This window comes from Myotis nattereri (assembly GCF_964212035.1).
Source record: "Myotis nattereri genome assembly, chromosome: 12".
Lineage (NCBI taxonomy): Eukaryota > Metazoa > Chordata > Mammalia > Chiroptera > Vespertilionidae > Myotis > Myotis nattereri.
The window spans coordinates 78,355,212-78,371,597 of record NC_138087.1 but is presented as its reverse complement, the minus strand read 5'-3'; positions in this window follow the sequence as shown (position 1 = coordinate 78,371,597).

The window sequence follows — 16,386 nt, the reverse complement described above, 5'->3', positions numbered from 1 at the left end:
TTCTCAGGGCAGAGTGAGGGTGAGGTGGTTGGGTTGGGGGTATGTCCTCAGGGCAGAGTGAGGGTGAGGTGGTTGGGTTGGGGGTATATTCTCAGGGCAGAGTGAGGGTGGAGGTGGTTTGGGGGTATATTCTCAGGGCAGAGTGAGGGTGAGGTGGTTGGGTTGGGGGTGTATTCTCAGGGCAGAGTGAGGGTGAGGTGGTTGGGTTGGGAGTATGTCCTTAGGGCAGAGTGAGGGTGGAGGTGGTTGGTTTGGGGGTATATTCTCAGGGCAGAGTGAGGGTGGAGGTGGTTGGGTTGGGGGTATATTCTCAGGGCAGAGTGAGGGTGAGGTGGTTGGGTTGGGGGTATATTCTCAGGGCAGAGTGAGGGTGGAGGTGGTTGGGTTGGGGGTATGTCCTTAGGGCAGAGTGAGGGTGAGGTGGTTGGGTTGGGGGTATATTCTCAGGGCAGAGTGAGGGTGGAGGTGGTTGGGTTGGGGGTATGTCCTTAGGGCAGAGTGAGGGTGAGGTGGTTGGGTTGGGGGTATGTTCTCAGGACAGAGTGAGGGTGGAGGTGGTTGGTTTGGGGGTATGTCCTCAGGACAGAGTGAGGGTGAGGTGGTTGGTTTGGGGGTATATTCTCAGGGCAGAGTGAGGGTGAGGTGGTTGGTTTGGGGGTATATTCTCAGGACAGAGTGAGGGTGAGGTGGTTGGGTTGGGGGTATATTCTCAGGACAGAGTGAGGGTGGAGGTGGTTGGGTTGGGGGTATATTCTCAGGGCAGAGTGAGGGTGAGGTGGTTGGGTTGGGGGTATGTCCTTAGGGCAGAGTGAGGGTGAGGTGGTTGGGTTGGGGGTATATTCTCAGGGCAGAGTGAGGGTGAGGTGGTTGGGTTGGGGGTATGTCCTCAGGGCAGAGTGAGGGTGGAGGAGGGAGGAGAGCAACCCCGGAGAGGAAAGAGCCAGCACAAACACGAATCATCGAGCTCACCCTGCTGGAGGTCTGGGTGCCCACCCCCCTGGGCTTGTCTGAGATTTCTTGTTAAATGTGTCTTAGGACCACCTCCTGGGGCTCCATCTCCCCGGGGTCAAGGGTTGGCCTATAGGGTGTTATAGTTGAGCCTGGTGACTGGTAGGTGGGCTCCTGGGCAGGGAGGGGCATCACAGAAGCCCAGGGCAGGAGGCGAGATGCTTTGCAGGCCCAGGGGCAGGCGCTGTCAGGCCAGTGCCTGGAGCCGGCCACAGCCTGCAGGGGCGGTCACCCTGGCTGGCCCTGGAGGAAGAGGCAAGGCTGAGAGGTTTGAGAGAGTGCCCGAGAGTGTTCGGTACAGTCCGCCCCTTGCAGCCTCAGCTCTGCCGGCCTCCACCGGGTCCAGTCCCTCAGAGCCCCTTCAGGGCTGGCATCTGCGACCCTTGCGAGGATCTTACACAAGACGGTTACCTGCCGATGAGCTGGAGCGCCTGCAGCCACATCTGGGCCGATTACCAGGCTGGCCGCCGGCAGAAGGACCCCCAGCGGTCAGGTGGCAGGCACAGCTCTGAGTTCAGTGGGACCCGAACCGTCACAGGCAACCAGGGTTATCTGACCAAACGAAGGGTGCGGGGACGAGACACACAGATTCGCTGGGAGTGGTTGGGGTGGGGTCCTATTTCTGCCACTCGTCCTGGCTGTGCCCCAGCCCCTGGGCACTCAGCACCATCGACTGGCTGTGAGCTCTGCACTCGGGGCGTTGGCATAGGGTGTCAGCTCACAAAGCACAGAGAGGACAAAGGACCAGCTAGGCCACTGGATGGGCCCGAGTCCCGCCTGGACTCCCAGTCCAGTGCTCCTTTGAGCAAAACTCCCGCGGAAGTGTGGGCATCGTGGGGAGAAGGGGCTGGGAGAGGTGGGACCTCTGGCCCAGCCCCTCAGAGCGCCTCCCATAGAGCCGGCATTTGCTAGAATGTCTCAGTGGGTGGGTGGATAGACAAAGGGACAAGCAGGTGGGTAAGACCTAGCTCTGTATTGTTCCAAACCCAGCCACCCAATCCCTTCGCTCCTCTTCCCACCTCGTTTGGTTGCTAGCCATCCATCTCTCATTTCTGCCAAGTCACTGCTCTGGCCGGTGAGGCGGCCAGCTGGGTGTGCCAGGAATTTGAAGGGAAAGCAGACAGACAGAACCTCAGAGCCACCCCCAGCTCCATTTTCCAGATGAGAAAACAGAAGCAGGGGAGATGCTGAGGTTTGCTCACCCCCTCCCCCTCCCCCTTCCTCTCCCCCTCCCTTCCCCTCCTGGGCAGCCTTGGGGTCCTGGCAGTGCCTGGCTCACCAGCCACCGTGGTCAGATGTTGGTAAATTGTGTGTGTGTGGGGGGGGGGGGGAGTCTGGTCAGCAGATTGGATTTCCTAAGTCCCACCTGTCACCCTGAGTCCCCCTGCAGATGTACTAACACAGCCCATGAAGCTCCAAGGAAATTGCAGCTGGTCTCTGAGGCACCCCAGGGCTCCCCTGCCCCCTGACCCAGTGCATGGGCTGCCCCACCCCCCACCCCAACATGATTCTCTCCTCTCTTTTCTCTTCCTTCCTCTCTGGTGCCTCTCCCTCTTCCTCAGGATCCCACCTCTGCCCCCATATGTCCTGGGAAGGCCTCTGCCCGCTCTCAGCCCGGCTACCTGAGTCCCTTCTGACCCTGACCCTCCAGGACGCCGTGACCGGCACAGTCCAGCCCTCCCTTCTCCCTCTGTCTGCCCCCTTTCTCTCCAGCCCCCCTCCAGCCCCCATCTGGCCTCTCTCTCTGGCCCCTATGGACTCCCTCTACCCCACCTCCCCTTCTCCTCCTCTGGCTCCCCCTCCTCCTGCCCACCCTCCTCCGAGATGCCAAGTCTGCAGGTTCCCGCGACCTTGAGCGCCAGCAGGCTGGAAGCAGAGCTGGCAGCTCAGAGCGTTGCGAAGGGGCCTCGGGAGAGGAGTCCGGGGCTGCACTGCCTCCGCACCCCTGTCCCCAGCCTGTCCCCCGCCTCCTTTCTCCCCCGGGCGTTTCTCATCGCCTCACCACTTCCATCCCCTCTCGGAACCCTACTCCACCGGGAGGCCTTTCTGCTGCCATCACGGCCCTGTCCCCGCCCTGACCAGTGCCTGGGCCGGAGGCGCTCAGCGAGGAACTGACGGATGGAGACTCCCCCGCTCTCCAACCACAGCCCCATGTCCCAGCGCCTCACTGTCCCGATCCACAGGTCGATCCACAGGTCGGCCGGCCCAGGACGATGCTAGGCCCCTTTGGGAAGATGGGGAAACTGAGGCTCGGACAGAGCCCGAAGGGAAGAGCAAGTCCAAGATCACGCCTGGGTAGTTGGTGGAGGCGGGATTCGAACCCACGCGTCCAGACCGCGGCGCCTGCGCTCTAAGCCCTTCCACCCACAGCCACGGGGGTCACGCCCGTTTCTGCCCGCGCCCCTACTGGCGGACTGGGGAAACTGAGGCACCCGCTTCCTCGGAGTCCCCGATCTTCCTTCCCAGACCCGGGTCGGCCGGGCCCCGCCCCTCGCAGCGGGACCCGAGGCGGAGCTGCGCCCGCGCCCGCCGGGAGCCGGAGCCGGGAGCCGGGAGCCGGGAGCCGGGAGCCGGAGCCGGAGCCGGAGCCGGGGCGGGAGAGAAAAATGAGTTTTCCTGCCGCCCCGGTGGCGGTGTCAATTGATCGCGCGGGCGGGGGCCTGGCTCGCAGCTGCCGGCGCACAATTATCGGGAAAAAACTGGGGCGGCTGCTGCGGCGAAATTAGTTATCGATCCCTCGGCGGGGCCGCGGGGCCGCGCTCGGCGCTGACGGCAGCAGACCCGGCCGGGCCCCGCCGGGCGGAGGAGCGGGTGGGGGTGATGGTGGAGGAGGGGGGTCCGCTCCGCTCCTTCCTTTCCCATTCATCCTGCCGCCATCGACCCGCGGCTGACCCCGCGCACCGTGCGCCTCCCACCCCCGCCTCTCCCAGCCCGGCCCCTGCGCTGGTCGCCTTCCCGGGGCCTGGCACCGCGCGCCCCGAGCCCCGAGCGCGGGGGATGCCCGGGGAACCCACGAGCTGGTGGGGGAGGGACAAACGCGGGGTAGGGGCGGCTCCGGGGTGGGGGGGCAGCGGGTGCAGTGGGACCAGGCTTGGAGCCGGCTGCCGGGGGCAGTGAGGGGCCTGCCTCAGTTTCCTCCTCTGTGAACCCCGCCGTTCCTGTGTCTCGCTGTGGAAGGGATAACATGAGAGGGTTAATCAGAAGCCGCCTCTCTAGTCGCTGCCCGGCGCTTATTGGGGGTTTATTTCGTGTTTAGACCACGGATTCCTCCCAGCAGTCCCAGGAGATGCCGCGGCCCCATTTCAGAGACGAGTGCGCCAAGTTCAGAGACGGGAGATGCCTGTGGCCGCGCAGCAGGGGTCTTCTCAGGGGGGTGCTGGCATGGCCAGAGCCTGGGCTGCTGTGTTGGTCAGGAGGGGGGCAGGTCGGGGACCCCGAGCCGGCCTGGCTCAGGGCAGCCTGGCCCTGCAGCCTCCAGGAAGGAGGGAGAGGGAGGGAGAGAGGAGGGGGAGGGAAGGAGGGAGGAGGGGGAAGGCCTCTCCTTTCCCAGCACTGACGGGGTGGAGGGGGGGCCAGGCCTGAGAGCAGGGATCTGAGACCCATCCAGCCTGTGACCTGGGCAAGTCCCTCCCCTTCTACAAGAAGGACCTTATGTCCCCCAAGGCCCCTGAGGCTCCCCCTTCTCTCTGCTCCCCACCTGCCTGCCAGCTGCAGCCTCCTTCATCTCTCCAGCACCTCCCCACAGGGCACCTACTGGGTGCCAGGAGCCGTGCTGGCAGCAGGGGACACAGCCGAGAACAAGACAGCCCCGGTGACTGCCCTCTTGGGGCAGGATGGGTGTTGAGATCATTACACAGCAGTAAGATACCCCGACAGGCTATGGCTGGGCCTGGGGTGTGGGGGGTCTGCTGGAGAAGAGGAAGGGGAGCAGATGACCTTTGAGCTGATACTGAAGGAGGAGTGGGAGGGGTCAGAGGCAGGGGAGACCAGCCCATGCAGCAGCAGCACGGGCCAAGGCTGGAGTCCAAACGGAAGTTGGAAGGTAGAGAAACTGGGAATGGCCATTGCGCTGGGGGCAGGAGAGGCGGTGAGGTCTGCAAGGTCAGGCCAGCGAGGGCGGGAAGCTGTGAGGCGAGTCCCTGTGGGGGCCGCAGCAGGGTTTATGCAGAGACTGGCAGGGTGTACTTGGGCCTGGCAGCTGGAAGCCTGGCCTGGCTCTGTTCTCCGCCTCCCTGAACCTCAGTTTCCTCATCTGTAAAATGGGGTAATGATTTCCACTGCTGTAGGAGCTGTGGACTTTGGAGTAAGTCAGTCCTGAGTTTGAATCTTCCCTTAAAGTTGGGGGACCTTAGGTGGTGTCAACAAAGACTTGATCAAAATGGCGACCACCTCACCAGCGTGGCTCAGTGGTTGGTTGAGCATCTCGACCTATGAACCAGGACGTTACGGTTCAATTCCCAGTCGGGGCACATGCCCAGATTGCAGGCTCTATCCCCACTGGGGGGCGTGCAGGAGGCGGCCGATCAATGATTCTCATCATTGATGTTTCTATCTCTCTCCCTCTCCCTTCCTCTCTGAAATCAATTAAAAAATATATTTTTTAAAAAAGGGCGGGCCAACATGAATCTTGGGGTCTCTGTGCTCCCCTTCCATGGCTTTCATGGCTCCCCAAGTGGGACTCCAGAGGTGGTGCCCGAGAGCTAGAACAGCCTTCAGTTAGACTACGATAGGCACGCAGGTCCTAGTGAGGACGTGTGTATCTGCACACACATCTTTGTATGTGTGCGCTGTGTACATGGCACGGGTGCATGTATTGCTGAGTCTGCACATACACGTATGAGTATGAGTAGCTCTGTACATGCATGAATAACTGTACACGTTCATATGCACGTGCATCTTTGGTGCCTTTTTGTGCGTGTTGTAGGTGCCCCTCGCGCGGGCCCCTGTAGATCTGTTTGTGCTTGGCTTTCAGGGCACACCTGCGCGGGGTGGCGTCTCCGTGAATGTTAGCAGCACATGGAACAGGCACCTCTGGGTGCACGGAGCTGCGTGGATGTGTATGAAATGCTGTGTGTGCGTGTACACCTGATATGTATTTGCATTCTGGGTGCACAGTGTGTGCACGCTGGCACACATGGGTGTGAGTGTGCATGTTGAATGGACACACCTCTGTGTGTGCGCCCGCCGTGTCTGACTCCTTGCACACATGCACGTCGGCGCATTCCCAGGGCATGCCCGTTTCTGAGGCTGCTTGTGCCTGTGCCTGTGTTTGTCTCCACACACACTCTGAGCACACATGCGGGTGCCCATGTGTGCAAGCCCACACTCAGGGAGCACAGCACGCTGCCTGGGGAGGAGGGTGCTCCCATGTCCCAGCAGAGGACAGAGACAGGCGGGCTCGGCTTCCGCTTCTCTGTAGAGGGAGGCAGAAGCCGGCCAGGACCGCCCAGCTGCCCCCTGCACCCCGCTGGGATCCAGGGACATGGCCCTCCCCCCACGCCCCCCAGGCCTCCAGGCTGGCTGGGGGGATGGGGTGGGAGAGCAGGTGGCCTTGCTGAGCAGGCAGAGCCTCCCCGGGCCCCTTGCCAAGGGAGGCTCTCCTGAGCCCCTGAGCTTACAAGGCATGCCGCCGCCTGCCGCGGCCACCACGGCCCCACACCTGCGCCCGCCCGCCCACCTCTCTGCTGAGTGTGGGTGCCGGTGGCAGGCTGTGGGCTTGGCTGCTCTCCTCCTGCAGCCCCGGCTTCAAGGCCCAGGCTGGGGCCGGGCCAGGCTCGCCTAGGGCTGCCTGGGAAGGCAGGGTGCAGAAGCACCTCTTCCCCAGCCGCCCCCTGGGTGGTAGCAGGGAGCCCAGAGTGCGGGAAAGCCACCCTCTTTGTCCCTTTGTCCCTCGGTCTGTCTTTCTTTCCCCATGATTCCTCACCAAGCCTGTGATGCCCTCCCATCCACCACGACTTGCCTCTCCCTGACCCCCACCAGCTCCCTCAACCCCTCTGTGCTGGGGGCTCACTTGTGGTTCTGGCACCCCTGTTCCTGGGGTCACCTACTCACCCCTGGCACAACTTTTCTGTCCAGGACTACGGGGCCACCAAGGGTCCGCCTCTCCTATTTAGAGAGCCCCTCTGGGCACTCCAGGACCCCCTGGCCAACATGCTGACCGACCTCTTTCCTCCGTCCTGTCATCCTCAGGGACCTGGGCTTGGCCCCTGCACATGGTCCACCCTGACCTGGTCATCGCTGCTCTGAGACTCAGCCATCCCACCAGCACATCCCTCCAGCGCTCACTCGCCTGGGAAGGTCCTGACCTCGCCACCCTCTCCAGGCCCTTTGTCCCCATAGGTCCCCCCTCCCCAGGGCTCCTCATGTCTAGCACTTTCTGCACAACATCCTGGGTCCAGCCTTTCTCATCAGACTTCCCGGCTGAGTGACAGCATTGCTGCGTTAGACCAGTTTCCCATCACAGCCTCTCCACCCAGAGGCCGCACCCCTGTTCCCCTGCCCCCTCCTGTGTGTCCCTCCTCAGGCTCCCTGGCTCTCTGGCTTTGCCTGGGTCTGCCCCTGGCCCTCAGCTCTCTCCGGTGCCCACCTCATCATGGCCTCCAGTCCGTTGCCCTTTGAATGCCAGCCCTCTCAATTCTCTTTTTTTAAAATGTATTTTTATTGATTTCAGAGAGGAAGGGAGAGGGAAAGAGAGGCAGAAACATCAGTGATGAGAATCATGGATCGGCTGCCTCCTGCACACCCCACTGGGGATTGAGCCTGCAACCCAGGCATGTGCCCTTGACCGGGATTGAACCTGGGACCCTTCAGTCCACAGGCTGACACTCTATCGACTGAGCGGAACCAGCCAGGGCCAGAGACCTCTCACTTTTGCTGCCCTTGGACACCTCCACGGTGTCCCCACAGTCCACACCTGCGCGCCCTCCCCCCGCCCCCCGAGGCCTCCCCTCAGAGAATGGTCTCCAGCCAGGTCTCCTGGGACATCACCCTTGCTTCTCCTCCCTCGCCCTCCACAGCCAGCTGTCACCAAGCACCTGTGCTCGGGTCCACTGAGCTGCTCGGACACAGGTTTCGTGAAGTTTGAAAATGGTCAGCCCTTAGTTTTTTCACTAGTTTTTCTGCTCCCTCCCTCCTTTCCTGTGGGGCTCCAGTTACCCACATAGGATGCTGCTTGGAACTATCTGACAGCTCACTGGTGCTCTTTCCTTTAAAAATTGTTTTTAAATTTTTATTTATTGATTGATTTTAGAGAGGGAGGGGGAGAGAGAAAAACATCCATTTGTTGTTCCACTTATTTACGCATTCACTGGCTGGTTCTTGTACGTGGCCTGACTGGGAATGGAACCCGAAATCTTGGTGTATCGGGATGACACTCTAACCAACTGTTTTTGTTTCATTTTGGATAGTTATTGCTGGACCTTCAAGTTCATGAATCCTTTCTTCAGCCTTGTCTAGTCTGCTATGAATCCCGTTCAGTGCATTTTTTTTATCTCAGACACTATTTCAACTCTTAAAAGTTCATTTTGGATCTTTTTTATATCCTCTTACCTCTTACATCCTGAAAATATGGAAAACAGTTATGGAAACTGTCTGAGAATCCTCTGCTGATTCTAACATCGGTGTCAGTTCCAGGTCAGTTTCCACGGAAAGGAATCATTCTTTTCTTTATGTGTTGAGCGTTCTTGCTTCTTTGCATGACTGGTAATTTTCGGCGGATGGCGGACATTGTAATTTTTTCGACATTTGTGTGTTCTTATAAATCTGCTGGAGCTTTATTCTGGGAAGCAGTTAAGTTGCCTGGGAACCAATGGATCCTTTTGGGTCTTGTTCTGTGATGTGTTGGGTGGGTTTTAGCAATGCTCAGTCCAGGGTTCATTACCCCCACCTCTGAGGCAGGGGCCTCCTGAATCCTGTCCCCCTGCCCTGGGCGTGAGTTTTCCAGTCTGGCTGGTAGGAACAGGCACTGTTTCCAGCCCTAATTCTCCCAGATGGTTCTCTCTTGCAAACCACTGTTTCGTGGATTTTTTTTCCTGAAATATCTGGTTGTTCCAAGTGGGATGGTAAATCTGGCCTGTTATTCCGTCTTAGTCAGAAGCTGAAGTCAGTCACCAAGTTTTTAAAAAATATATATATTTGTATTGATTTCGGAGAGGGAGAGAGAGATAGAAACATCGGTGGTGAGAGAGAATCATTGATCGGCTGCCTCTTGCACGCCCCCCACTGGGGATTGAGCCCGCAACCCAGGCATGTGCCCTGACCGGCACATATAGGTTGACGGCTCACCTACGGAGTCACACCGGCTGGATAGTCACTAAGTTTTGATGATTGTACATCCTAATAACTCTTGAATCTACCAGCTTCTCTCCCATCCATCCCTGCCACCAATTCAGACCCCATTACCTCTTGCCTGGGTGACCCATGGCTTCCCAGGGCTATGTCCCTGCTCCATTCAAATCATGTTCCCTGAACAGCAGCCAGAGCCATCTTTCCAGCTGCAAAACCACTTGCTCCCATTGTCTGAGGTCCTGGTAAACTCCCACCTGTGGCTCATCAGATCTTGATACAGCCAATCAAACAGCTGCTTGCCATTTTCCCATGGGGTCTTTCTCCCCGTGGGGCCTTCGCTCATGCTGTTTCTCCTGCCAGGAGCTCCTGCCCCTCCCTTCTCTTCTACTCCTCCTCCAGGCCTCAGCCCAGGTGACACCTGCCCAGGGTGCCCACCAGGTAAGGGAACCTGCCCCTTAGTGTAGATTGTCCTGGTTTGTAGCTGCCTGGGATGGCTGTGTCCCCTAGATGAGCCCCCATGAGGGCAAAACCCTGGCCCCTCGTGCTGAGCCCTGCCTATCATACCCACTGAATGAATGAACGAATGAATGAATGATAAGAGAATGCTGGAGAGGAGGGAGGGCTGTCACGAAGGGGCCAGGCTGGGACTGTGGCTCAAGAGACTGGTAGCCTCCCGCCAGCCCTCCCCCACTCGCCGTGTGATTTTGAGGCCGTCACAGCACAGGGTGAAGTGTTCTCTGGGACCTCGTCTGGCTCTGGAGTCATGACACTCACCCCTTTCCACAGCACCATGGACTGAGTCCCAGGGCTGCTGACCGCCCTTGTCTGACTGACGGGGAAACCCAGGCCCAGTGTGGGGAGAGCCGGACCCCAGCTCGCTCCGCGTATCTGTGGCAAAGCCCAGGTCCGGCCCCTGTGACAGCTCTCAGCCCTGCGGTCTGGGCTTTGGCAGGGGATGTGGGAAAAGGGCCTCGTGGGCAGGCTGCGGCCCCCTGGGTCGGGCCAGGACTGCTCTGTGTCAGAATCCCCAGGATGCAGGACCCACCACAGGGAGGAGGGGGAGGTTACTCTGAGCTGGTCACACAGCTGACGAGGGAGGGGGCTCGCAGGGGAGGCTCAAGGTCAGCCCGAGGTCAGTCCCTGTCCAGCTTCATTATTCATTGGCCTGGGGAGCCCAGGCACTAAGTTAACGACCAGCACAGGCCGGGGAGGGCAGATTCTCCCCCCAGGGGTGGGCGTGACCTGCAAGGGCAGGGAAGCTGGTAAGTGACCAGATGATGGAAAAGCTCATTCATTCATTCATTCATTCACTCGTTCATTCATTCACTCGAGAATTCACTTCTCTGCCTGTCGGTGAGCAGAACCCTTGCATGTCTGCTGGTGGTCAGTGCTTGGCAGGGGCAGCCCAGGGTCTGGGGAGCACAGAGGAGACCCCAGCCCAGCGGGGTGACATTGACGAAGTGGCTGGAGAGGGTGAGGTCCCAGAATAGACCTGCGGGTCTCAGGTGGCTGGACCACACCCCACGTTTGCTGTGGGGTAGCGGGGGCGGGGGGGAGGGCGGGGCGGGGGAGGGGTGTCAGGCTCGGTAACATTCCTGCCTGCTTCAGGGATGGCGCCATCAAACCAGCGTCTCTCCCTGCTTTCCTACCCCGAGGAGTCCGAGCTGGAGATTTCTCCAGGGGTCCTGCCGCCCCACCCCCGCACCTGGCCCTCAGGCAGTACTGATGGGTGGGCTGATGGGTGAGGAAGGGGCCTCTCCCTTCTCGGGGTCCAGAGGGTGCACAGCTGAGGTGGAGGTCCTGTCGGGGGGAGGGGGGGGGGAGGCTCTGTGAACAGAGATGCTCCAGGGGCGGATGGTCTTGTCCCTGGCACCAGGGGATGGCGGGGCCCGGGGGCCTGTGTGCCAGGCCCGGGGTCCAGCTGGAAGTTGGAAGGTGAGGGATGCAGCCACAGGAGGACAGGAGGACAGAGGGAGGGCGAGGAGGGGTGGAAGGCGGTGGGTTCTCAGGGAAGGGGGGGCGGGGGGGAAGAAAGGGAGAGCACCGTGGGTCGGTGGGTGGAGCAGGGTGCGCCGTGGGAATGGGGGGGACACTGGGGTTCATTTGTTGGGACCAGCTTGGAAGCTCTCTGGGGTGCTGTGTGTGTTCCCATGTGCGCGCTCATGCACGCGTCACTGTGAGTGTCACTGCACGCGTGTGCTGCTGGTCCCGCACTGTCATACCCGCTTGCTGGCGCCCTCCCGAAGGCCCGGCCTCTGCCTCTCCTGGGGAGGTGCCCTGCCAGGGACCCGCCCCCTGGCTCCCCAGCACCCGTAGGTGCGCACTGGGATAGTGAGCGCCCAGCCGTGCACAGAGCCTCATCCCATCCTCCGGCGGGAGCTGTCGGAAGGCTCTGGGCAAAGGTGGCTCTTGTCATTGACACTAAACACAGCCCCCTGGGGGGCGGGGCAAGGGAGGAGTGAGCAGGCCCAGGTTCCCCCAAAGCCGTGGCACCTCAGGATTCAGTCTTGGCCCCCTGGACTGCCTCAACCACACCGGTGGGGCCCAATCTGCAGCAAAAATATGTGTTATTGATTTTTTAGAGAGAAAGGAAGGGAGTGGGGTGGAGAGAGAGAGAGAGAGAGAGAGAGAGAGAGAGAGAGAGAGAGAGAGAGAAACATTGATGGCCGCCCTGGGGGGTGGAGTCTGCGACCCTGGCATCAACCAGCTGAGCCAGCTGGCCAGGGCCCGAGCTGCATTCCGACAGGTGGGCCCAACATCAGGGTCAGCATCAGGTTGGGGAGAAGGTGGCCTTGAGGGTGGAAACTGAACCCCAGCCCAGGCTGGCAGAGGCGGAAGCTCAGTGGCCCCAGCCGGCCCTGCTGGGCCCTCCCCACAAAGGCCCAGCCCCGGGGAGGGGGCGTGTTTGCTCAGCCCCGGGGCTGGGGTGGGGGCAGGAAGCAGAATTTCAAAGCCGGTTCGCCCTTTGTTCCCCCTTCCTGGCTCCACCCCCACGCCCAGGCTGCATTCCAGAACCAGAGGGGTCCTGCCCGGAGGGAGCCGTCCTCGAACCGCAGGCTCCGGTTACAGCCTGGTGGCCGGCAGAGGGGCGGGGGCGGGGGCGGGCCATCCCAGCCCGACCACCCGGTCCCACCCGGGGACCCCCTCCAGGCCCTGGGGAGGGAGGGGAGGGGGAGAAGGACACAGCCTGTTCAGCAGAGGATGGGGGGGAGGGAGGGGGAGTCTGTGTTGTTTCTTCCCGGTGGGGGAGGGGCCTCTGGCTTTGTGCCTGGGCCTGACCTGGGACTGAGCTGAGGGTGGCTCCTGTTTGTGAAGGGCGCTGGGCGCTGGGCGCTGGGCGAGGTGGATTCTTTCTTTGCCAACAGGCCGAGCTGTACTTATCCTATTTCCGGTACTGCCTTGAGGTGTATGTTACATGATATCAAATGCCCTAGTCTTCCACGTACGACTCTGGGATCTCTTAACGTGTGTGTCGCCGTGTGACTGCCACCTGAGCAAGAGACCGGGCATGGCTGTCACTCCAGCAAGCTTCCTCCGGCCGCTCCTGCCGCACCCCAGAGGGGCCGAGCCTGGCTCCCCCAGGCGGTTCTGTCCTCAGGCAGATGCAGGCTTGGTGCCAGGGCCTCCCTCCGCATCCATCCCGTCCGTGCCATTGCGTGTCGCTCGCTGTCCTTTTTCATGGCTCAGCGTGTTTCTTTCGTGTCCCCGCTCTGTCAGTGGCCAGCAGGCCTGTCTGCTCGCAGACACTGTGGATGGAACTGTTCTGAACGCCCCCGGGCACCTGTCTTTGTGGAGAGGGGGTATTTGATGTGACACCTTTATTTCTTCCTGGATTCTCCGCTGGAGCTACAGACACAGGGCCTTTGCACGTGCTGCCCTCCTGCCCAGGCACTGTGCTCCGTGCCCTGCAAGGCGGGCGCCTTCTCATCGCGGCGGCTGCAGCTGAAATGTCACTTTCCCAGAGGAACCTCCCTCCCTGATCACCCCCGGGTCTAACTCTGCACCAGCCCTGCCTGGTGTCGTCGTTGGTTTATGTTGGTGGCATTTTTTTTTTTTTTACCACGTGCAGCCCTCTTATCCTGTCCCTGTGTCTTGGGTGCCAGGCCCCCAGACCCAAGTCACATTTCTGTTCCAGGGCAGAGCTTCTCACACTCACTGTCCGGCTGGGCGAGGCCGAGGAGGAGAGCTGGCTTCAGAGGCCAGGGCTTCTAGCCTGGACAGTTGGTGGATGGAGCCCTGCAATCTGCATTTTAATAACAATCCTGTCTTTGTTTCCTCTGGCTGCTGAGACAATGGCGACAAACTGGGTGGCTTAAAACAACAAGAGATTTATTCTCTCTCAGTTCTGGAGACTGAAGTCCAAAATGAGACGTACAGGGCTGAAATGAAGGTGTGGGCAGGATCGGCGCCCTCTGCAGGCTGCTGGGGAGAATGCATTTCTTGCAACTTCCAGCTTGGGGGGGCGGGGGGGGGGGGCTGCATCCGTTGGCTTGTGGCCCCATCACTCTAATCTCTGCCTCTGTCTTTACGGCCCCTTTCCTCCTCTGCATCAGATTCCCTCTGCCTCCCTCCTACAGGACACGCCTGATTACATCAGGGCCCACCCAGGTAACCCAGGATCCTCTCCCCATCTCAACATCCTTACTTTCCTCCAGCTGCAGCATCCCTTTTGCCATCTAACGTAACATTCACAGGTTTCAGGGATTCCAACCTGGATATCCTTAGGGGAAATTATTCACCACCCCCTCCTGTCCCCCCTAGTGATTCCAACGTAGAGGGTCCAGACACTCCTCTGAGAAACCCTGGTCTGAAGGTTTGTTTATTTAACGGATGCTTCTCTCTCAGGATTCGCTGAGCTCAGAGAAATGGGACACCACGCGGCAGCCACTTAACAAGCTTTCATGGAGCGCCCACTCCATGCCTCGCCCTGTGCTGGGTGCTGTGACACCGGGGGGGGGGGGGGGGGGGGGGAGGTGGACCCAGCCGGATAGAGGGAGTATTTAGTCTGGGGATGGGTCCAAAGGTTTCCTGAGTTTTTTCAAAGAAATCAGTGATTCAGAAAAGTTAACAATCTGAGCCGGATGGAGGGAGCACTGGGTTCCTAAAGGACCACCACTCCGCCTGGCCCACAGGCTGCTATCTCATCGCCTTGCCTGTGCCATCCTGAGCCCTTGTCTCAGGCAATGCTCAGTTCATTCATTCTCTTCTTTGCTGTCTCTTCTCCACCAGACTGCGAGCTCCAGGAAGGCAAGAAGGAGCCTCCCCGCGGTCCATCCCCAGCACGTGGCCCAGGGCCTGCGATCGCTCGGTGAGTGCCAGCAGTGTGCTTGCTGCAAGCCACACACAGACTCACCGCGTGAACCTGTCTGCATGGAGCGCTGACCTTGGGGTCAGGCACTCTCTGAACCTTGTTGCCTTGGAGAGAGCACAGAGTGGGGCTATGGTGGGACCCTCCCCAGGCAGCTTTGGGTGCTGTTTACCGTGGGTGTAGGAGCAGAAGGGGAAGGGCAGGATGGCGGGGAGCAGGAGGCTGGGGTGCAGGCTGGTCACGTCACAGGGGGCCTGGGCAGTCCTCAGAGAAGCCCCAGCCCAGGTTGGACTCATCAGTCTGCCATTAGCTCATACCTCTCGCAGGTATTGACCTGGTTGTTTGTCTGATGTGATGATCCCCAGCCAGAGGTCAAGCCTGCCCCCTCCCCTGGACTTAGCACGCACCTGGCGCATAGTAGGTCTCCATGCATCTTCGTTGAATAGATCAGTTAAAAAGACACATGGGAAGCGTCTCTAGGGCTGTGATTTCTACTGAATCCCTGACTTTGAAAAACTGATGAAAGCTTTGGATCTGTCCGTGGACAAGTGCGCCCAAAGTGTGCCTTATAGTTTCTGGGGTCTCATGGACACCCCCCCCCCCACGCCCTCCAGGTCATCTATGAAGCTCCGCTGAAGGTCTTTGTAGGGCCTGGGGGAGGGGGGTGTCCAGAGCTGCCTGGGAGGTTGTAGGGAAGATGTTGCAAGAGGCACACCATGCAGCCCCCCAACAGTCTGGCGTAAAATGGGGTGACTGAGCCTCTTTTCTCTTACTCGCTGGTCTCCAGGGGAAGGAAAGGAAGCGAGCATAAGGCCATCTGGCAGGAGGGCGGGGAGCGGGGAAACACAGGGCCGGGAGGAGAGGGGAAGGAGAAGAGGCGAGAATCAGGCGTGATGGAGAGGCTCAGCTCCGGAGGGAAGCAGGGCGGCTGGGAACAAAGAGCGAGCGCGCGGCGAGGGCGCAGAGGCGCCGGAGGGAACGGGCCTGCGGCCGCCTGGGCACCGGGTTCCCTGTCAGCGGCTGATGAACGGGCCGCCTTCCAGCGCCCAGCGCCTCCGCGTTCCTGGCAACCGGCGCGCGGCTTCCCGGCGGGGGCGGGGCCCGGAAAGGTTACATTTGCACAAAGTGCCTGCGCGGTGGCTCGGGGGCTGCGGGAGGGGGCGAGCCGGGCGAGGAGAGAGAAAAGGCGGCGGCGGTCCATGCAGCCTGGGTAATGGAAACATTCCTCTGGGGGCCGCGCGGAGAAATGCGTATCAGGTTACCCGCCAGCCGCACCCCGCTTCTCTCTCCGAGGGGGCGCCCCTGGTCAGCGCGCCCCAGCCCGTGCACCCAGCCCGTGCACCCCAGCTGGAGCAACTAGACTGTGCGCCCTGCACCCAGCCCTGCACCCAGCCCTGCACCCAGCCCTGCACCCCAGCTGCAGCGTCCTAGCTTGTGCGCTCTGACCCTTGCACCCAGCCTCGTACCCAGCCTGTGAGCCGAGCCCGAGCGCCTCTTCCGCGCACCCGAGTAGGTTCTCTGGGGCCTCCCTCGCCTCCGCAGCTCCCCGCTCTGCCTCCGAAGGCGGGTGAAAGGGCCCCGCTTTCCCAATCCCTGGGGTCCTGGCTCGTTCTCCTCTCTCCAAGGAGGCTGGTGTGTGGCTGAGCCGAGCCTTGCAGGGAGGGTGAGCGGATAGGTCAAGTTCGCGCTGACTTGGGAAGGGGCTGAGTCCGTTCCAGCCTTCCCGCAAGGCTCGGCGGCCCGCCCGGCCCCCCAAGGACTGGCTGTTGCCTCTGGCCCCCAAT